Genomic DNA, 23,326 nt, shown 5'->3' on the forward strand with positions numbered 1-23,326 from the left:
TCTTAGACAGCAAGACACTAGGGGACACCTGTGTTCATTTAGTCACCTTCATGAGGCTAATCAGTCCAGATGTAATAGACATTCAGCTCAGACCTCTGTTACTTTACTGTGGCTGCAGTTAGGAATTGTCACAAATGTCATGGCAAAAAAAACCCAGAAATTTATTTTCTCACAGTTCTGGAGGCCAAAACTCCAATTTTCCTGAGCCAAAATCAAGGTGTTGGCTAGGCCACACTCTGTCTTAAGGCTCTGGGGGGGAAATCTGTCTATTGCCTCTTCAAGCTTCTGGCGATGCCAGGATTCCTTGGCTTGTGGCTGAATACAATTTCGAATTTCCAAGCCAACACCTTCCAATCACTCTCTGCTCTTTCTTCACATCACCTTTGCTTCATGTGCATAAAACCTCCCTCTCACTTTCTCAACGATACATGTGATAGCATTTAGGGTCCACTTGTATAGTCCAAAATAATCTCCCCATCTCAAGATCTTTAGCTTAATCACATCTGCAAAGTTCCTTTATCCGAATAAGGTAACATTCACATGTTCAAAAAGAGGAGGACCTGGTATCACTGGAAGCCATTATTTAGCCTATGACAAACCCAATCTGGACATAAGATGGTGTCTTGGCATAAAATAAGGACTTTGATGTAAATGTGCCTTTTCTTAGCCCTCTCTAGGCTTTGGTTTTACCCATCCTTCAATGGATATGATGTGACTTGCATTACTGCCATTATGAAAATGAATGATAGCATGTTTACAAAAGTGTTGCCTAAGTGATAAAGCACTATACAAATATAAGGCAGTGTAAATATTTTAATAGCAAACAATTGTATTTTAATAAAATATTAGTAGTGTTTTGCTGGATTAATAATGTAACTATGATAACACAATGATAGGATTTGAGGGAATCTGGGAAGATAGGATCGAAAATATCTCCTCCTTTGGGGCTCCTGGGGGGCTCAGTCGGTTAAGCGTCCGACTTAGGCCTCAGGTTATGATTTCGCTATTAGTGTGCGTGAGCCCTGTGTCAGGCTCTGTGCTGACAGCTCAGAGCCTGGAGCCTGCTTTGGATTCTGTGTCTCCCTCTCCCTCTGCCCCTCCCCCACTCGCACTCACACTCGATGTCTCTCTCTCAAAAATAAATATTTAAAAAATTTTTTAAAATCTCCTCTTTTGTCCTCTGTGTACTTACATTTTAAATGGAATAATGATAGCACCCACATCTCAGGATCGTTTTCAAGATTTAATTAAATTAGCTGAATGTGGAACATACTCAGAGTTAGGCATGTAGTACAGTTAGTAAAAATAACAATAAAAAAGCCCAACTGAACTAAGAGCTCTGGGTAATTGGTCTGGGAATTTCAGGAAAAGGATGTACACGGATATGGAGAGGAGAGATTGTCAAAGAAATATTTTGATATATCCCTTAAGTGGCAAATACTGTTTTGGGTTAGCCCTGCTTTCAATTTTTTTTTCTTAAAATGTGCACATCCTTTTTTTTAGCTTTCAATATTTGTGTTAGTTAATTGTATAATGACAAAGAGAAGTGCCTTAAATAGAACTCATAGTACCACTTGGGTTCTATGCAGTCTATAAAATAGGCCAATTGAGGGATTAGGATGGAGAAAGTATTAGGATTTTTGACCCCATATATCATGAGCCTATGACTTCCTACATACGATAGAAAAGAGTCATGTCACGTGTAACAAATCCACGTAGATAAATCGTTAGAGGACCATCAGATTAAGTGCTATTAAAAAAGCATTATAGGAGTCCAAATATGGTAGAGGGGGCTGGGAAAATTTTCATAAATAGATGATCTTGGAACTGAATCTAGGAGGGTGAGTGGAGGTATACTTCAAAGGCAAAAGTGGAAGAACATGCTTCAGGCTTAGTAGGCAAAATATGGGGGCATGAGAACATAGTAGGTTCAGGAAACTCTAACTGCTAAAAGTAAAGTTTAGTGAGCATTTGTAGTATTCCAGGAAAGATTTTGAAAAGATTGAGCTAGCAAGGAGCTTACAATTCTAATGAGTTTGCCATTTTATCATGAGTGGTGTAGAATAAGTTTACATAAAAAAATTAGATCCCAATTGAGAAAGTATAACCTGTAACTTGAATACACAGCTCAAGATGGTATACTGAAGCCATGATATTTTGTATTATATTTCTCTTTATTTTCTACTAAGTGTATCAATGAATGTACTAAGAAGGCATTCTGTAATAGCTAGAAAATAGATCTTTCATTCATTTACATGATATTGCCAAGTTTATGGCCAATAAAAGTTACAGTTGAGGGAACATTTCAGGTGAAACAGAGCCCTCAATGGAGTGGGTAAAGATATTTCTTGGTTTTCCCCATCCCTCCTTCTCTAGAACCTCAGTCATATCTTTTAATTCAAAGTGAATTGTGAACAAAAACATGGACTTTGAAGCTGTGACAGGGAGTTGGGAAGATGGATTCCATGCTTCTCATTAAGTGCCAGAAGCTTTAAAGTGAAGAATCCCAGGAAAGTCACATAAACTTTGTCCATAGCCATCAAGGAGACTAAAATAACTTAAAAACATTGCGGTGTTTGATATCTGACTCACACAAATAAATTTCTTTGGACTTGTAGTTTTCTTTGCCTAAAACTCTATCCAATCTTCCATAGCAGTCACACTGGATCTTCATTTTACAAAAAAAAAAAAAAAAAAAAGTAAGCTTAAAATTTTTATACTTTGGGGTGCTTGGTGGCTCAGTTAGTTAAGCGTCCAACTTCAGCTCAGGTCATAATTTTACGGTTCATGGGTTCGAGCCCCATGTCGTGCTTTGTGTGGACAGCTCAGAGCCTGGAGCCTACTTCAGATTCTGTGTCTCCCTCTCTTCCCCTTCCCTGCTCACGCTGTCTCTTTCTCTATCTCTCTCTCCCCTTCTTTGTCTCAAAAATAAATAATCATTTAAAAATTTTTAATAAAAAATAATTTTTTATACTTTGAAAACATTTTTTTAAATTTTTTAAATATTTTATTTGTTATCTATTTTACCTGGGAGTGGTAAAACTGAGATGTGACTACAGTTAATGGCAGAGCTAATGATTACCAGTATTAAATACATTAGGATGAGTTATAGTCCCCCCTGAAGTAAACAGTATGGGCATTTGAACACTCAAAAGAAATTTAAGTAAGGTTTAAGTTAAATATTAAATATTAAATAGTGATAGCAACATTTAGAGAGCATAATACAATACTAGAATGTTCCATGTTGGAAGAAAATGAAAGTTTTTTGAAATTAAAACAGTGATAATTAAAAAGATTCATTCCATGTAAAATCTAGCAGGTAGTGACAGTAGATTAACTATTGTATAAATTGGCTGATTAGAGAAAGAGCTTGAGAGGTGTTCATAAAACTTAGAATAATAATAGAATAAGTTTGAAATTTTAAGAGGTGACTGACAATAACTTAAAAAAAAACAGCATTTTATTTATTGATTTTTAGAAGCATTTTTTTCACATAGTGATACTGTAGAAATAGGGTGCATCTAATGGCCTATACCATATTAGTTTTTTCAAATTTCCTTATTTTGAGAGAGAGCAAGTGAGTGAGAGAAAGCAGAGGGGCAGAGAGAGAGAGAGAGAGAGAGAGAGAGAGAGAATCCCAAGCAGGCTCCATGCTCAGTGCAAAGTCTCAGTCTCATGAATCATGAGATCATGACTTGAGATGAAATCAAGAATTTGATGCTTAACCAACTGAGCCACCCAGGTGCCCCTCAACCATAGTATAATTCCTGTTTCCTGATTTGTATATTGCCTCTGAAATTAAGTTAAATTTTATTGTGGATAACACCATAGATGTGCTGAAAATGAGAAATAGCAGTTCCAGAGGTGTTAAAGAACAGCAATTTCATTCAGATTCTGTGTCTCCCTCTCTCTCTGACCCTCCCTCATTCATGCTCTCAATCTGTCTCAAAAATAAATAAACATTAAAAAAAAAAAAGAAGAGCAATTTCAAAACAGGGGAGTGAAGGGCTGATGAAAAATAGCTGATGAAAAAAAAACACCTTAGGAAAAGGCAAGAGTGTTCAAATTGAAGAGACTCTCTGAAAGCTAGGAAAAACAAAAGCAAACAGACCCACAGTTGGATGTGTTTTGGTAATTTTTGTTAATTTCCTTGATGAAGAGTCATGAAGCATACAAAGAGAACCCCTCTCGCAATCACCCCTACCCCAAAACAGACAAAAGCAAAAATCAGATTTTCATCACACATATCATTCCCTCCCCTCCCCATGCTTCATTGCTGGGAGACTCCAAATAACAAACAAACAAAAAACCATGACTCTGTAATTAGATCTTGCCAAAATCTTCCCATACGCATCCTTTTTCACAGGATGTTAAACTGCATCCCCTCTTTTTCTCTCATGTGATGTCTCATAGAATGACTGGAAAGAACACTGGACTGAGAAATACAGTTTTGGATTCTGGTTCCTACTCTGTCATAACCAAACTTCAGCATTTTCAATTAGTATGTTCTGTCATTTTGGATTTCGATTTCCTTTCATGTTAATCAATTTGAATTAGTTGATTTATAACATTTGTGCTAGCTGTAATATATATACATATATATATATATATACATATATACATATATATGTATATATATATTTAACTGTGAAGTTGTCCAAAACATGTCTTACAATTGCCACAGAGTTTGAGGAGTAACTTTGCAATTTGAAGTAGGAACCAGAATGCCATGGACATGTGAGGTTTGTTGTTGTTGTTGTTGTTGCTTTCAATGCTATTGTTGTTTCATTCAAAAGTATATCCCAGTAACCTTCTAATACATTTCAGACTGGCCATAAGATATGGAAGCACTTATCATGCTTACCTAGAGTTTTGGTATTATTGCCATAATTTTAACTTGAATAGAAATGTCTTGAAAGTAATTACCATCTGCAATTTTAAGACCCATGACTGCCAGACCAATTAATGAACAATTTTCTGATTAGTAATATTCTAAGTCAACAGAAAAATGTTGAATAATTTAAAAGAAAGGCTGATAAATCAAAACACTTTAAGCAAAGCTATTTTTATATATTACAAGAAAATGTTTGTAGTCTGTCTAATCATAATGTTTTCATCCCATATTCAGTATTCCTCAGTGAAATCACGAATTTGGTACTAACCAGGGTCTTCATAAAGAACAACTTCTTTTCTTAACTCTCTTCTCTTTTCAAAGAACAACAGACTAACTATAGGGATAATCTAGCTATTTTACAGAGTTTTAATGCTCCCTTCAGGATGAGTGTATTTAACAATGGAGCACCGTCAACTCTAAGGATATAGCAGTCAAGTTTTGCATAGAGCAATCTTTCATCAGTGACTATATGCTAGAGTAAAGGCTTTGATCATTAAGTTTATAGATTATTTCAAACTAGGTAAGGTGAATAGTTTGGAAAGTAGGACCTAATTCCAAAGTTACTTTTATAAATGAGAGATCACAGGGCCATTTAGAATGAAGTTCATTAAAGTTCATTAAAGCACTCCAGACATGTACAATTGCTGAGCTTGTGGGTAAGTATAATACTTGAGCTTGTGGCAGTGGACATTACACATAAGCCACTTGGACTAGGAGACAATGGTATAAAGGGCAATTCAATCATCACAGTGTGCCTCACTTGATGCTATGGGAGGCAGTGTACGGAAAGGGACCCTGTTTTAGAAACATTGATTTTGAGGACTTTAAATGACCTCAGAATTCACTTTGGCCGATACCTTAAAAGCTTGTTACTGTTAGTCCAACGGAAAATATGACGTGAGAATATGTCATTTATAAAAACAAACCTAGAATTTTAATTTTTCCCAAATGATTGTGGATTCACAAAGTACAAAGCAAGAATAAGCCACAAGTTGTTAGACTTCTTTATCCCTCAAATTGATAGAAACACAGTCACTACTTTGACTCATGGTGGTATTTATTACTATTTAGCCATTTTCATTGTGGAAGAAAGTGAAATGTATGACATTATATATGTGTTAGAAATCCTAGTGTTGTATCCAGTTGTAGAAGAATATTATTAATTTATACCCCTATTCTTCAGTTTTATTATTAAATATTTGTAATAATATTTGTGCGCTTGAAATGAAATTTTGATGATAAATCCATAAAACATTAAGATATTCTAATATGACTTGTTTACTGATTTTCAGAGCTCTTCAAAAATAATAATAAAATACTCTCAATTTGTGAAATAAAGCATGTAATGAGAATGTCACCCAGTAGCAGTTACAATTTTAAGCAGTCATTAAAGTGACTTAATATTATGGTGATATACAATAGGAAAAAAGGAAAAGAGGATTCTTAAAATCAGGCCATATTCAAGAGTAATAGCTTTCATAGGAGGAGTTTGAACACAGATATCCAAAATGTAGATACATATTAAAGACAACACTGCAGAGCTCAGGAAAAGACCTGCTAAACTAATAAAATACGGTAATAGAACTCAGTTGGATTAGTAATGATCTTATAAGATGAGATTTGCTGATATCTTAATGTTAGAGACCATATTGAATTGAAACCAATATGAACTTTAAGTGCAATTATGCATTCCTCCAAACGGTAACAGAATAGCAGGGGCTATTGGCTTATTTGGGGGACAATGCAACTCTTCTCAGTTTTTTGAAGCCATTGTTAAAGATGCAATCCTATAGATAATTTTCAAATATCCTATAACAATAGAAAGAATAAAACCATCTTTTCTGTGTTTAAGCTCCACAGAGTAAATATGTGTCGGTGATTATTCTATTACACTCTTCTCTATTCCAGCTTTGGGATTTGTGTATGGCCCATAATAAAGCTCTATTACTATTAAAGGAATGAATAATCTAGTTCATTGGTCAGTACTATAGAAAGTAACAGCATTGAGTTTTGGGATGTAACTGCTCAGTTTTAGGGTTTCACTACTTAATAATGTCATTCAGGCCTCAGGGATTTCACAGTCTATTGGGAAATCAGGCTTAGGAACAAATTATAGCAAATAGCGTGATAATAAAAGTTTGTACAAAGTACTAAGCCAGTATGGAATGTCCAACTCGTGCCTTGGCAGTTTGAAGACTTCCCAGGGAGGCTTTTCATGAACTTCTGTATCTTCAAGAAAAATTAGTTTGATGAGTTTCTGGTGGATTTAAATTTTATTAGAGGTGATCGGACCCTAAGTTAAATCAATGCCTACCCCTTAACTATTTACCCAGACTTACGTCCATTCATTCATGCCCAAATATTTTTTTACTATTTATCCATACGTGCTTGAGATAGATAAATAAAACTGCTCCCCTAGAAGCTAGATAAAAAAAAAAACAGCAACAAAATATTATCGATGTTTTCTATGAAATATCTAAAGCAGAGGCAGGGGCATAAGTCAATGTTATAAGCCATTATAGGTTTATGCACAAGTTCCCAAGAGAGAATTAACTCAGCCTACTTGTGAGGGAGGGGGTATGGACTGGTCACAAAGGATCACCAGTTAAGATAACAGCTAAAATGGTACTAAAAGGTTGCACAGGAGTCAGCTAACTAGATGGACCGTGGGGAGAAAGCAAGGGATGTTTTCATGAGAAGGGGGCTACTTAAAGAAGAAAGAACCTCCAAAAGTTCAAGAGATTTCTTTGTTCACCCAGCTGCAATGTGTTGATATATTTGGATAGCAAATTGGGTTGCTATGTTCTTTGGCCATATTTATTCTGAAAGTAGCTGGCCAGTGAGGATTTTAAGTAGAGCAAATTTTCACATTAACAGGAACATTGAAAGAAGAGTGCAGAATGCTTTGGAAAATAAGTAACTTGGAGGAAGTTAGAAGACATGTAGTATTTTAAGAAATTCAGAGTGTCTAAACCAATGTAGTAGTAGTGGGATGAAGATGTTACATCTACTCAGGAGAAAAAAAATAATAATATTTTTGTTGTTTCCATTCTGCCTTGTTTCATAAAATGTTTATGTAGCTTATAGGAATATTTCACACACAACAGGAAATCATATTAGGTCATAAGATTACACTACTCTAAAGAGGGTGAGTGATTGATCAATTAGCAACTGGGCCAATGAAGACGGGATGATAGTGCCTTGGATTTTTGCTTGGAAAATAGGGCAAGCCGAGTTCTTCATTACTTAAATAAGAAGTAACATGGGAAAATTAGCTTACCTGGAGAGAAAGAAAGTTTGTTTTTGTATGTGTTGAATTTGAGATATCTATGAATCATCCAGATGAGAGTGTCGAAATGACAGTTGGATATTTTTGCTTAAAATTTACGATAATGGATTGAGAGACATTAACAAACATGGTATAGTATCAAATATGTGCTTGAAAACTTCTGAATGAAAACTATCCCAAAACTCAGTAGTCTAGAGCAAGTACTTATTTTTGGTGCTGGACCTGTGGATTATATGTGGCTCTGCTGGACTAAGTAAGTTAACACTTGTCTTCGGCCTGTAATTCATCTCAGTACTACTTCACTTGTCTCCTTAACCCAGGACTAGACATTTCCCAAGGGATGTTCCTCTTATAATGGATGGCAAAGATGCAAAAAGAGCTAACAAAAGCTCATGATGTGTCTTGAGGCCTCAGTGTAGAGTACACCTAGCAAACTACCTTGTGCTAATACTCCATTGAGCAAAACAAATCACATGGACTAGCCAGTCATCAAAGGGGCCAGGAAGTAGACTCTGCCCAGAGGACACTATGGAAAGGGAGAATTCTCAACAAAAATACAATTTCTCATATGTAATTGTTTGGATCAGTAGGGTTGGGTGACATCATTCACAGGGGTGAAGTAGAGAGACGATGAGAGCACACTCAGAAACACTAATGTTTGTGTGTTTAATTTTTTTAATATTTTATTTTTGAGAGAGAGAAAGGGCATGAATGGGGGGGGAAGAGAGAGAGGGTGACACAGAATCAGAAGCAGGATCCAGGCTCTGAGCTGTCAGCACAGAGTCTGATGCGGGGCTCGAACCCACGAACTGCGAGATCATGTCCTGAAGTCGGACGCTTAACTGACTGAGCCACCCAGGTGCCCCAGAAACACTCATGTTTAAGGAATACACCCCAGAATGAAAATAAAGGATGTAATAAAATTAGGGAAATAGAGAATCCCTGAAGCCAAAGAAGGGGAACTTCAGTGAGTAGGATGAAGAAAACATTATGTCATCACATGCAGAGTTCAAATTGGGATTGAAAATGTCTTTTGCTTAGTAATTTGGTGTTAATTAATGAGAGCAGTTTCTGGACAATGGAGGCAGATGCAAATTGTAGCAAATCAAGTGGAAGGGAATGAAGTGGGCATCACTATAAACTACCTCTTTGCAAAGCTTGTCGGTGAAGGAAAAATGGAGGAGGGGGTCTGAAGTGGGCAGACTACCTGTGTTGAGAGAGTGATACTCTTCTAAAACCTCTCATAATGTTAGGCCAGTTGGAAAATAATTTATTTGAAAAGGATAATAAATCACAAACCCTAGATTTTTATGACCATATCTTGAAATCCATTTAAAGTAGTTAACTATATAGGACAAAAATGATTTATTTTAGTCACAAAAGTTTTATTCCCATGTGCCAGGTATTACATTATTAAGATGTAGATGTAGAAGTATAAATAAAACCTGATTCTGAAATTCAAGGAAATTCCCAGATGAAATCCCTATGTGTCTAGAGTTATGGTTGCAAAGCCTGTGTGTGCGACCATCAATTCACTTGAGAAATTCTTCAACTATATTTATATGAGCCTTAAAAATCATGTGATTTACTCCAAACCACTCATTTTCCAGATTTATTCCAACGAATGAAATTCAATTGAATGGACCAATTTTAAGGATTTCCATTGCTATAAATGTATGACTTCATGTCTGATGTTTGTGGCTTTAAAATGTAGAAGTGTCAGCAAAGATTACTGCTCTCTGATGGAAACCATCAAGAAAGCTGGGGAATGTGTGGAAAAAGTGAAAGAGAAAGAAAATTTTGTATTCCAAATAGGATCGGAAAGGATGAGTTCAAGATAATTCTACATACATATGCTTAGAAGTCAAGGCATTTGGAACCATTACTTACCAAGAAAGACTGACAGGTGATGGTATTTATAAAAATTAATCAGTTTTTAAATCTCTCCTCTCATTTATCACTCCTCAGAAGCATCTAAATAGGCTCTTTTTCCCTCTAAATCTTTGATACTCTGGTTTATCCAATGTTATCTACAATCACCAAATCATCATCAAATTCTTAAGGCGATAGGTAGTTGTTGTAGCTTAAATAGCTTAATGAGCTTCAGACCATTAGCAAACAAATTTTAATGCTGAAAGAGCTAAGAACTTGTCCTGATTTTTTTTTTAATGTTGAGTATAGTTGACACACAATGTTACATTAGTTTCAAGTGTATACCATAGTAACATCTCCACATATTATGCTATGCTCACCACAAATATAGCTATCATCTATACCATAAAGGCCATTAAAATATCATTGGCTCTATTCCCTACCCTGTACCTTTTATTCCCATGACTTACTCATTCCATGACTGAAAGCCTGTATCTCCCACTACCCTTTAACCATTTTGCCCATCTCCCCAACCCCCTTCCCTCTGGCATCCATCAGTGTTTTTTTTTTCTCCATATTTATAGGTCTATTTCTGCTTTGTTTTGTTTTGTTAGATTCCAGATATAAGTGAAATCATATGGTATTTATCTTTTTCTGATTTCACTTAGGTTAATATCCTCTAGGTCCATCCATGTCATTGCAGGTGGCAAGATTTCATTCATTTTTAGGGCTGAGTAATATTCCTCTGTGTGTGTGTGTGTGTGTGTGTGTGTGTGTGTGTGTTCTTTATTTCTCTTTGATGGAAATTTAGGTTACTTCCATTTCTTGGGTATTGTAAATAATGTTGCAATAAGCATAGGGATGCATATAGCTTTTTGAATTAGTGTTTTTGTTTTCTTTGGATAAATGCCCAGTAGTGGCATTACTGGATTGTTTGGTATTTCTATTTTTAATTTTTTGAGGAACCTCATATTGTTTTCCACAGTGGGTGCAGCAATTTACATATCCAGTGGATGAGGGCTCCTTTTTCTCCATATCTTTGCAAACACTTGTCATTTCTTTTTGAGTCCAGTCATTCTGACAGGTGTAGGGAATTACTTCATTGTGGGCTTGATTTGCATTTCCTTGAAGATGAAAAGAAAAAAATGCTGATGAATCCAATTTCGTCAATACTGAGAACTTAACATTTGGCCTTTAAAAAAGTGTCAGGGAAGGGTACCTGGGTGGCTCAGTTGGTTAAGGGTCTGATTTTGGCTCACGTCATTATCTCCAGGTTTGTCAGTTTGAGCCCCTCATCTGGTTTGTCTGGCTTTCTACTGTCAGTGTGGAGCCTACTTTGGATCTTCTGTCTCCCCCTCTCTCTCTGCCCCTCCCCAGCTCACATGCACTCTCTCTAAAAAATAAATAAACATTTAAAAACTAATTAAAAAAATTGGTAGGGAAATAAAGGACAAGTCAGACTCGGTGAAAATTGTGTGTATGTTTGCTGACAAAAAGCTTGTATTCATAATGTATAATTTTTTTTAATATATAAAGAATTCTTAAAGACAAGCAATAAAATAAAGAGAAGCCGACATAAAATTTTGAGTAAAATCCTCATTAAATATGTTACTGGAGAATATGCATATTCAAAGGTATTCAGCACTATTATTCTTCAGGCATTTCAAAGTAAGACAATAAGATACCACCACATAACATAATGTCAGGCAATTGGAACTCTCATATATTGTTGCAGGAGAGGAATGTTTTCCAACCATTTTGGAAATCAGTTTGGTATTTTCCTCTATAACTTTGTGTGGTGATGATCACACTTATCACGTGAGAATGTTGTAATGTGTAATGTCAAATCACTGTGTTGTACACCTGAAACTAATAAAGTATTGCACGCCAACTCTACTTCAATTAGAAATAAATATATTTTTTAAAGCTAATTGCAGTCATATAAAAAAAGAAAACATAAGAAAAATGGTAACAAAAACTTCTAAATAAATTAATTTACTTCAGCCCTAAACTAGAAACAACTAAGTAAATGTCGATCAATTGATGGATGATAAACATATTTTGTATATTCACACAAGGTAAACTACTTAGAATAACAAAGAATATGTATTAAATATAGACAAGCCCTACAACATGATACTAAGCAAAAGAAGCCAGGTAAAAAGAGTACATATTATGCCTTTATAGAGTTTTAGAATGAGAAAACAAATCTGTAGTTGAAGAAATCAGATCTGTGTTTTAGAATATAAATAGAAAAGATTTAAAAGGGAAATTAGAACACTGGGTGATAGAAAAGTTCTATTTCACATGGAACACTTAAACTGTACACTTAAAATCAGTACATTTTATTGTCTGTAAATAATGCTTCAGTACAAATGAACTAAACATGATAAGCAGAGTCAAAAGGCAAGCTATAGCATGGAAAATTTTTGTTGTGTGTCTCAGGCCTAATGCTTAATTGCTTATAGTATAAAGACAATTAATAAAAAAAAATTTAACTCTAATAACCCATAGAAAAATAGGCAATGAATAGACACGAAGTTAATATATAAAAAAATGTTTGGTACCCTCTTAGTGAAAATGTAAGTGACAAGGAGAAAACACTTTTTACCTAAATACTGGACATCAAAACGTTTGATCATACTATCAGTGAAATTTAGGGAAATGACGTTTTATACATATTTTGTTAGATGGCATTTTGACATATTTAATCAAAAGAACCCTATTGTTGAGTTAGAAATTGTACATCTAGGACTGTTGTCACTAACAAACTCACATATATCTGAGTTGATTTATATATAGGAGTATTGTAGAGTTGTTTGTAATCTCATAATGGAATAGTAATGCCCATGATACATGGCAGGCTAAATGAATTATGTAAAAGCCATGCTGTGGACTACTACAGAGCCATAACAAAGAACAAAACAGGTCTTTATGAACTACTTGGAAGGAGCTCCCAGATCCAGATATAAATGGTTAAGGGACAGAAACAAAGTGCAAGACTATACACGCACACATGCAAGCACACCTGCAGATGTAACTCTATGTGCTGGAGGGCAATTTATTCAGATAGAAAAGTTGAATGCTGCTTTTATTTTGTTGGCATTCTTTGCTCAGAGAAACACTTTTTCTGAGTGTTTTGAGATTGGGGGAAAGTCCAATTTTTTAGAAGTATTTATGGTTGGAATCTTAACTAATTTTTAACATTAAATAATTGATCCCAGTTTACTCTTCAGATATGCATGCCTATGAGAACAGAAATAATATATCATTAATCATCACACATCAACATTATGCAATTCTCAGGCATTTTTCCTGGATCCATGGAGACTTTTGATTCATTTAGAGTCCAGTCTTTGCCATGTTAAATCCCTGATGCTACTTGCAATGTCTTTCAATTAATACAGTCATTTTGTAGTCTAACTTGGGAGCCCAATTCAATGATGTCTGTTGTGCAAGCCAAACATTATAATTTACTGCTAAAAAGAGATTCTAATGGTGCCAAAGGAGGAAATGCACTGTTAAATCCTGACTGTATAGAATATTATCCTAATTTTAGGTGTTGGTTTTTCTTAAATGATTTGCTGATGGTATAAAGGTGCAAAATGCTTGAGTGACTTTTTAGTGCATCCCAATTTGAAATGTTTGTATTAAGAACAAAGGAAGGGAAAGTCCCATTAGTGAAAAAAGAAAAATAAATTTGAGGGATTGAACCCAATACAGTTGGAGCGTTTTTTTCTACCTATTTTATGTGATTCCAAATATTAAATATTCCATAGATAAATTAGTGTATAGAGAAAAGTATTTAAAAACAACAAAAGTCCAGGTTTTCATTCTTGCCATAAGATTTAATTATAGCAAAAGAATATTTTTCTAAGTGTACATTAAAGTAGGGAAACTTTTTCTATTGTAGGTCATTTGCTATATAGTGATAGTGTAATGAAAGTAAAACACAAATTAATTTAGGCAGAATTCCTACAAGGAAACCACAGGTGCTATTTTATTTATCTGACTTTTATAATAAAAAGAAACTAAAGTGTTATTCTAAAAAATATAGTAAATATTTAATATTCTTACTGAGTTTCACAATATGGTTCGTTAAGAAGAAAGTGATGGACATAGAAAGAAAGAAAATATAAATCTGGCATTAATGTGGGAGAGGGACTCAAATTCTAGAGACATACTCAGACAAATTAAGAAGTCAGGGAACACAACCATGGAAGCACCTTCCTGGAATTAAAGAGAATGAATGGAGAGAGGTGGATAAATGAGGAGAAGGGAAGGCAGAGAGATAATTATTAGATAGACTGCAGAGGTTCCAAAGTGTTAGGTAAATTACTCTTGTCAACTGTTTCCCTGAGGCTGTGACTTCAGGGTGTCATTAATTCTTCCTATCGTTATTCCTATTAAACACTCTAAGATTTCATTTGCTCTTTAGCTCAAGGAGTTCCCCTGTTGAAATGTTTTTTAATGACCTCTGGGTGTGACCACATCAATTCCAGCATAATGACTCCTGGTCAGACTCCAGACTAGAAACTTATGTACCTGCTCTCATTTTGCAGGTTTCCTTTTTACTTGTTGCAGTTTAGGGGCTTTTCCCTCCCTCCCTCCCTTCCTTCCTTCCTTCCTTCCTTCCTTCCTTCCTTCCTTCCTTCCTTCCTTCCTTCCCTCCTTCCTTCCTTCCTTCCATTACAAAAGGAATGATGCAGAGAAGGGACATTACAGATTGTAAAAGGGGAAAAAAATAGATTTATTATTGTCCAATATCTTTGAAGCACAGTGAACAGTATTTTCCTCTCATAGATTTGATTACATCTTTAAAACTACTTTCTGGGGAAGACATTTGAGCAAAAAACCCAAAGCTGTGCCTATTCAACTTTTAAACTTCAAAAATGCTTTTTATTATTCCTTAGGAAACACTAAATATTAAGGTATAATTAATTACAGGTGCATGGGTGGCTCAGTTGGTAGAGTGTCTGACTCTTGATTTTGGCTCAGGTCATTATCCCAGGATCGTGGGTTCGAACCCCACATTGGGCTCTGTGCAGGCAGCATGGGGCCTGTGTACCTCCCCTGCTCTCTCTCTTTTTCTCTCTCTCTCAAAAATAAACATTAAGGTCTAATTAAAAATGGGGGTGCCTGGGTGACTCAGTTGGTTGAGTGTCCAACTTCAGCTCTTACAGTTTGTGGGTTCAAGCCCCACGTTGGGCTCTGAGCTAGCAGCTCAGAGTCTGAAGCCTGCTTCAGATTCTGTGTCTCCCTCTCTTTCTCTGTTCCTCCCTTGCTTGTGCTCTCTCTCTCTCTCTCTCTCTCAAAAATAAATAAATGAACATTAAAAAAAATATATGAAGGACTAGGGGCACCTGAGTGGCTTAGTTGGTGAAGCGTCCGACTCTTGATTTTTGCTCAGCTTATGATCTCACAGTTAGTGAGTTTGAGCCCTATGTTGTGCCGTGCACTAACAGCATGGAATCTGTGTGGGATTCTCTCTCTCCTCTCTTTCTGCCCTTCCCCACCTCTCTCAAAATAAATAAACTTTTTTTAAAAAAAAAAGACAGAATAATTGAAGGATTGTGACATTTTGTATGAAATGCTTATATTTCACACATGTATTGTCTAACTTTTTCTTAATTAAAAACTACATTTTTAGAAAATGCCTGGCTTATACTAAATATATTTCACAATGATATTATAATCTCGACTCTAGACAAACTTCCATACTAACTTACTCCACCTGTGCCATTACTTTCTAAAAACCTAAAAGATATTCTTTTCCTGTAAACATTAATTTGATACAAACTTTATGAAAACTAGAGGATTTCTTCAGACAGGTTAATTCTAAACTTTGACTTAGTATAATTCATTTTTTTTAAGTTTATTTGCTTTGAGAGAGAGAATGAGTGTGCTTGAACACACAAACTGTGAGATGGTGACCTGAGCTGAAGACAAGTTGGATGTTTAACTGATTGAGTCACCCAGGCGCCCCTGGCATAATTTAATGTTAAGACTTGTATTTAGAAGTCTTTCCTGTTAAAAATAAATAAATAATAGACTAAACCATTTTAAAATGTCATTTCTGAATAAGAAAATTAAAAAAATGGCAGCCTAGGGGTGCCTGGGTGGCTCAGTCTGTGAAGCATCCCACTTCAGGTCAGGTCATGATCTCGCGGTTGGTGAGTTGGAGCCCCGTGTTGGGCTCTGTGGTGACAGCTTGGAGCCTGGAGCCTGCTTCAGATTCTGTCTCCCTGTCTCTCTCTGCCCCTCCCCCACTCATGCTCTGTCTCTTTCCCTCTCTCAAACATGAATAAACATTACAAAAATTTTTTTTAAAGTAGCAGCATCATTTAGTTTAGTTGTCTACAAAATTATATTTTGGGTTACATTCAGATATTCTCAAAGAAAATATTCCTAAATAAGTATAATTATAATAAATGGCAATATGTTTTTTTGTAGAATAATATTTATATTATTTACACTGCATCCAACTACCTACCTGTGACCAGCTTACCATCTGGCTGTGAATTAATTGATTTTGGAAAATTGCCTATGGATGGCATTTTAAATTTGGAGAAAAGCAAAGAAATTTTGTATTTCAGGAAAGTTATTTGATTTTTTAATTTTTTCCTTCCCATTCTTTTTCTTCCTTGATAACTTCTTTGGTATATTCAGCAAGTAAAATATTTCAAAATCAAATTAGTAAAACTCATGCAATTCATAGTCATTTCAGGTTTCTCTTTGTTGGATACCTTCCTTCACACCATTAATGTTTGCATAGGAAGACAGTCCTATTGCTTTAAGAAAATATAAATCCAAGTGCATTATTATTTTATAGAAAACTCTTTGACCTCTTAAATCATGCTGTTACCTGGGAGACATTAAAATTCTTTGGAGTGATTCAAACCAAACCAAACCAATACAACTTGTTCATCAAATGTCTCCATTAAAATGCTGCCTTCCATGTTGGCCATACAGTCTGGATGGATGAATCAAGTGCTTATCAAATTGCACCTAAAGACAATCATCAACAATCATCGCAATCTCTAAAACATTTGTGTATCATTATTACCAGAGCCAGAGGTGGTGAATTTAATTTCTCATAATTTTCTCTATGCAAAATAGTAGTGGTCTTCATATATAAAATCACAAAACACAATGGATTTGATTGTCCAGCCACTCCATTTAAAACCTCAGATTTTCCTGTTTCCCAGATCCAGTTTGCTATATGATTGACATCCATGTGTATGAAAGAGGCATACTACTCAAATAATTGATAGTCAATGATCAAGAAGACAATAGGAACCAATGAGCTTCAGTAAAAGGAACAAAGGGAATAGATTATTCTGGCCAATTTCCATTATTTTATTCACTAGCACCATTTTCTCTTTCATTAGCAATGTTAACTGTGTATGAATTATCAGCAAATGTACCTTAAATGATAGCATTCAATTCTTTCAATTTGTGCCCATTGTTTAACAAATTTCTATAATTAAAAAGACACAGATGATAAAAATAAGTGAGATGTTTTTAACATATTCTAAATTGGCTATACCAACACAATCAGGTCAAACCTCACTGGGAAGAAAATGTAATCATTTATTTTGATTGTGACCCAAAATATTCACACTGAATGATTGTGAAATACATGTATGGTACATGTGGTGTAATTGATGCTGTAAGCTTTAAGTTTTCTTCCTCATTCAGACATCACCCCATTCTCTACAAAACACTCTCACCATGACTTTGGAAAGATGGGGATAGTGAAAAGGGGAAAGTGCTTTTTTTTTTTTTAAATGGACAGTGGAAATGCTTTGATTCAATAGAACAGACTATGTATGTGCATGAGCATTTACTGTGCATTCAACTAAAGTTTCATAAGAGAAACGACAGCATCATATCGATAATGCTGTGACCCTGTTTCATTTAGTTTAATCGCTACTTTGTTCTAAAGAATCACAGACAGGTAATCTTAGTGCCATCCAGTCTAAACAGTTCAGGTAAGTTCTAATTTTTCTGTCAGTGTTGATCAGCTGCTAGTGGCTAGTGCTGTATTGAGCAGGATTCTCAAAACCAAGCTGGCTTTTCAGCATTCCATATGGTAATTACTTGGAAATGTATGATACACGTGTGAGAGTGGTGGTACTCTTGCTATCTTACTTGATTATTTCTGATCTAGTACATTTTTTTTTTTCCCTTTGGAGGAACCACGCTGGGAAGGGTGAATGACATTTGTAGAGAGAGTACTGTATTCCAGATCAGGCACTCTGCTAAGCATGTTTACAGCTATTACCTCATTGACTCCTGACAGAAACTTTATGGTGGCATCATCTTCAATTTACAGAGGAGACAACTGAGTTTTAGAGAGATTAAATTATATGCTTAGGACAAAGAAGTAAAATCAAGACAGACCTAAGCACAGCAATAATAACTCCAGATCTCCTACCCCGACCCATTTTACTCTCTATCATTACTTTTCTCAGGTCAGCAGTATCAGAACTTGAAACCTATTTCTGGATTAGGATCTACTGTTTCTTACCACTAATTAATTTTTTAGCAATCACAAATGATTGGTAGGTAAAATAAAAGCAGTACTTTTTTTTTTTCTTGCAACTAAAAGTACAAGTTGCTGGAAAATTAGAGCCATAGACTTTGCCTGTTGAAAGGGACTCCAACTGTTACCTGCCCCAACCATTGTTTTTATGCTCAACTATTTCCTTCTCTATTACTTTTTATTAGTGATAACTAACTCAAAACCCACTCAAGGAAATAATATTTTATATACTTATACATTATATTGTTTTGAATTAAAGTCATTTGATTTATTCTGCCAATTACTTCCAACTCTTAAGCATATAAAAATATGTTATTTTGTGTGAAATGCTATGTAGTGGAAAGAGCTTTCCACATGGTGTCAGTTAAGTAATTTCTGGTTCTGATGTTACTACCTATCAATTTTGAACTTGTAAATAGATTACACAGTCAACCTAGGATTTTAATTTCTAAGGTATTTGATGTCTCCAACCACTATTTCAGTCTGTTCAATTCAGTAAATATTATCGGGGGTCTTTTGTGTGATGGGCATTATACAGAGTTGTGATACCACCTGAATAAACCAGAATCTTCGTTGGCGTGGGAAACAAACATGTAAATATAGATAACTATAAACATTGTTTATAAAGTTTTATAATACAATGTGATAAAAATATTTATTATGATAAAGGGACACGAAGTAAGAACAAAATCTTAAGTATGCTTCTGAGCCTCAAGTAAGAATAAATGTTTATGTGCTTTAAGAACAAAACTACACAAAGACAAGTAATATATTATGATAATTATTATCATTACCCTGAATATACTTCTTACTCTTTTAGCCCCAGAAAATAGCAGAAATTCACGTTGTCTTAAAAACAAAAGATTAATTATTGTAAGAACTTGTGGATAATTGCAATAGGAGTCACAATTAACATAATCACCTTTGAAAAATTACTCTAACATGGTTGTGCCTTAAAATGATGGTGCTTTTTTCTTTTAAAACTCCAACTTACTACTTTTATTTGTTTTTATTTTTATTTTATTTTATTTTTTTGAGAGCAAGAGAGAGAACATGCATGCAAGCAGGGGAAGGGGAGAGAATCGCAAGCCGGCTCTGCATTGTCACCACAGAGCCTAACACAGGGCTCGATCTCACAAACTGTGAGATCATGACCCTGAACAGAAATCAAGAGTCTGACACTTAACCTACTGAGCCACCTAACCTAAAATGATGGAGCTTTGGATACGGCCATAGCCAGAACCATCATTCTAGACAGGAGAATTCACAACTGTATTGACATAATACTATAAAGGTGTTTATTTTTAATATGAAACAAAACATAAAGAGAAAACAAATTATGAATGAAGAAATTCATACAAATTCCATTATTCCTTGAAGACACATTTAAGTGTAAAGTAGGAACCCACAGTAATCCTTTAATCTCAGTGGCCACAAGTAACCCTCTAAAATCAGAATTAATATTTACTATTGGAGCATGAGGACAATCTAGTGTCAAATGTACTTCATTTTATTTTCTTGAACCAAAAATTTTGATGTTTGTATGGGACTAATGCAGGCTAGTCTGCTTTTCCTCCGCTGTAATTTACATTTCAACCAGCAGCTCTTTACCATCAGATCAAGCAAGTATTTCTGTAATCTGGAATTAAAATGAACAGATCTGAATACTTCTTCTAAAGGAATAGATTTGTATTAATCAATTTGTATTCACTGAACTGATTGTGACAAAAAAGTATGGCAGAGTATTGGTCTCGTTAGGAGATGTTGATCATTAAGTTACATATGTGTTCTTTCACGCATGTATCTTTCATTTAGTCAACCATTCAACAAATATTTTTTGAGCACTGATGTAGAGAACAATCTCTGTAAGGTGTTAGGGATACAACAGTGAGGAAGGAAACTGACACGGCCTCTGTCTTTATAGAACCTAACACCATGGGAGACATCTAAATTCAACAAGTAAATAGGAATATATTATAAGTTGTGATACATAGGGAAAGAATACGGTGAAAATAACAGGGATCTGTTTTAAATAGGGTGGTCACAGAAGGCTTTTATGAAAGTTGGTATTCAGTGTGAGATATATTGGATAGTAAGGAGCTCACAAAGTGTGGAATAAAAAGTGAAAGTAGATTTAGTCAATGTAGGTTGTATAATGGGCAGAGGCATTTGCAGAAGTATTAAGACAAGAAAAAGAATATTGCTCTTGGGTAATTGAAAGGTGGTTAGCATGCTGGAAAACAGAGAAAAGAACCAGAGGGAAGGCAGAAGTGGCTAGAGCCAGGTTACACAGGATGCTGTTAGCCATAGTCAGGAGTTGGGATTTTGTTGCCATATAACATGTTGAAATCTAGAGGTCTGCATACAAATTGAACTCATTAAATCATTTGTGTGGCCCTATATTGTATTTTAAAAACTTGCACTCTTTTATTTGTTCAGTCGCTCATTCATTACTTCATTTCTTGATTCCTTCCTTCATTTTCTGAGTGCCAAACTTTATGTATCAAGAATCAAAGAAATTGTAAGAAAGCCTCTCTTCCTTCATAAGACCATAATAAATAGGGATAGGCAGATTTTTAAAAATACACATTATATTATAATATAAATTGTGTTAGTAATAAAATTTCAAGTGCAATAATATTTCATTAAGTGTTTAGATCATCAGGGATGTCATTCAGAGTCAGGAAAAGGTTTTTAGAAAACATGTTTGCCCTGGACCTCTTGAAGTCCACAGTACACATATACCAAGTAAGTCAGGCATTCCAATCGGTGTGCCCAGCACTGGGGAGTTTGTTCAGGGAATGTATCTGGCATGCATTGTGCAAAGGAAGGAGATGAGTTTCAATAAATGGATTGGAAACAAATTATTAACCTGTTTTAATACCAACTACAGTGTTTTGAATAGTCATCTATCAGGCCAAAGAACTTTCAAGTGAGAACATGACCTAATAAGGGGATGAATTTTAGGATGATATTTTTAGTTTTTTAGGATGACTACTGTGGCCTCTAACTCAGGCCACCATTTAGCTCCCAGACTTAATATGCTCTTCCCTTCATATGTATATCGAGATTTTATGGCAGTCATACTTTATCATGGGTATCATCCTCATGAGATCCCTAAACAGTCACAAACCTAAATTCATTATAGACACTTGATACATGCTGATTTGTTCTTACGTTAGTTTTCTATGGCTGTTGTAACAAATTATCACAAACTCAGTGGCATAGAAAAAACACAAGTTACATTTTTACAGTTTTAAATTCAGAAATCTGAAATCAAGAAGTTGGCAGAACTGTATGCTTTCTGGAAACTTCAGGAAAATCTGTTCAACTAGCTTCTAGAGGCCACATGCATACAATTGCTTATGGCTCCTTCTTCCACTTCAAAGCCTGTCACTCCAACCTCTGGTTCCACGGTCATATCTCCTTTTTCCGGCTTTAATCACTTGTAATTACAGTGGCCCACCTAATAACACAGGTTAATCTTCCCATCTCAAGGTGGTTAACTTAATATTATCTGCAACGTCACTTTTACCCTATAAAGTAGCATATTCACAGGGTCCAGGAATTAGGATGTAGACATCTTTGGGGACATTATTCAGCCTTCCACAGTTCTGCAAATGTCATTGTCAAATTGTGAGTTCTGAACTGTTGGGCCCCCAATACTTGATTGAAAATTTTTCTCTTCTCAACAGAGAGTGAGATGGCAGAGCTTCAGAGGCTCTGAGTAGGAGACAAAAAGCTGCATGATTTTGTTTTACTTTTCTACCAGTTGCATTTTACTAAAGTGACACTGTCCCATTGAAGGGAATAAGGGAGCCTTTGAAATACTGCCATGTGCAGGATCCCGTGATGCTAAGATCCAGAAGAGCTTTCATTCCCATCTTTCTTCCTCAGAAGGGAGTCGTCACTCTGTTGGAAGCCTCTTTGAAGCAGCCACAGCTTTGGGGTTGCTGAGTGCAGGGACTTCTCAAAAAAAAAAAAAAAAACCTCCTCTTTTCATTTCCTGTCAACGAGGAGTCCTAGTTCAAAAGACTGCTCTCTCTTTCCTTAGTTTTTCATATGTCTAATAATAGGACAGTGCCAGGCTCTGACCAGTTGATAGATTCATGAGACTAATGAGAATGGGATTAGGTTACCAACTTTCCTGTCTCATTTGTGCAATTATGAGTAACACAATGGAGGTATACTGGCTCCATGCCTTTTAGTAAGATCTTATTCTTGAGGACACCAAGAAGTTTTAAAAAGCTTAAAAAGTAAGCCACTAATCTTTACACTTTAATTGGCAAGGATGTGGGAAAACTATTACCTCATTTCAAAAAATAAAGCTACATCTGTACAGGTGGTCAAACAACCAGCCTGAAGATTTATATCTTCTCCTTCTCCTTCTTCTTCTTTTTGTAAGTTCAGATGGGTGATCCTTTAGTACCATGTCTGAAAAACACTTGAAACAAAGGAGTCACTGAGCAAGTTTAAGCCTAGTTGTTAAGTCACTGTGGCTGACTTGTGGAAGCCCACATACCTGGGCAAAGCAGTAGCTATATTTGGAATAAATGAAGACTGGCTGAATGTCGAAACAGTTAAGGTCCAGAATCCAGGTGTGTACGTATATAGCAAATATTTAGGAACAGTAAAGTGCCTAGATTTGGGGGCATAGATACACTTCTTTCTAATTCCCTATTAAGGATTGGCGGTTGTGAAAAAATAGAGAGGTGATTCTGGA

The sequence above is a fragment of the Neofelis nebulosa genome, chromosome 4 (assembly GCF_028018385.1).
Source record: "Neofelis nebulosa isolate mNeoNeb1 chromosome 4, mNeoNeb1.pri, whole genome shotgun sequence".
NCBI lineage: Eukaryota > Metazoa > Chordata > Mammalia > Carnivora > Felidae > Neofelis > Neofelis nebulosa.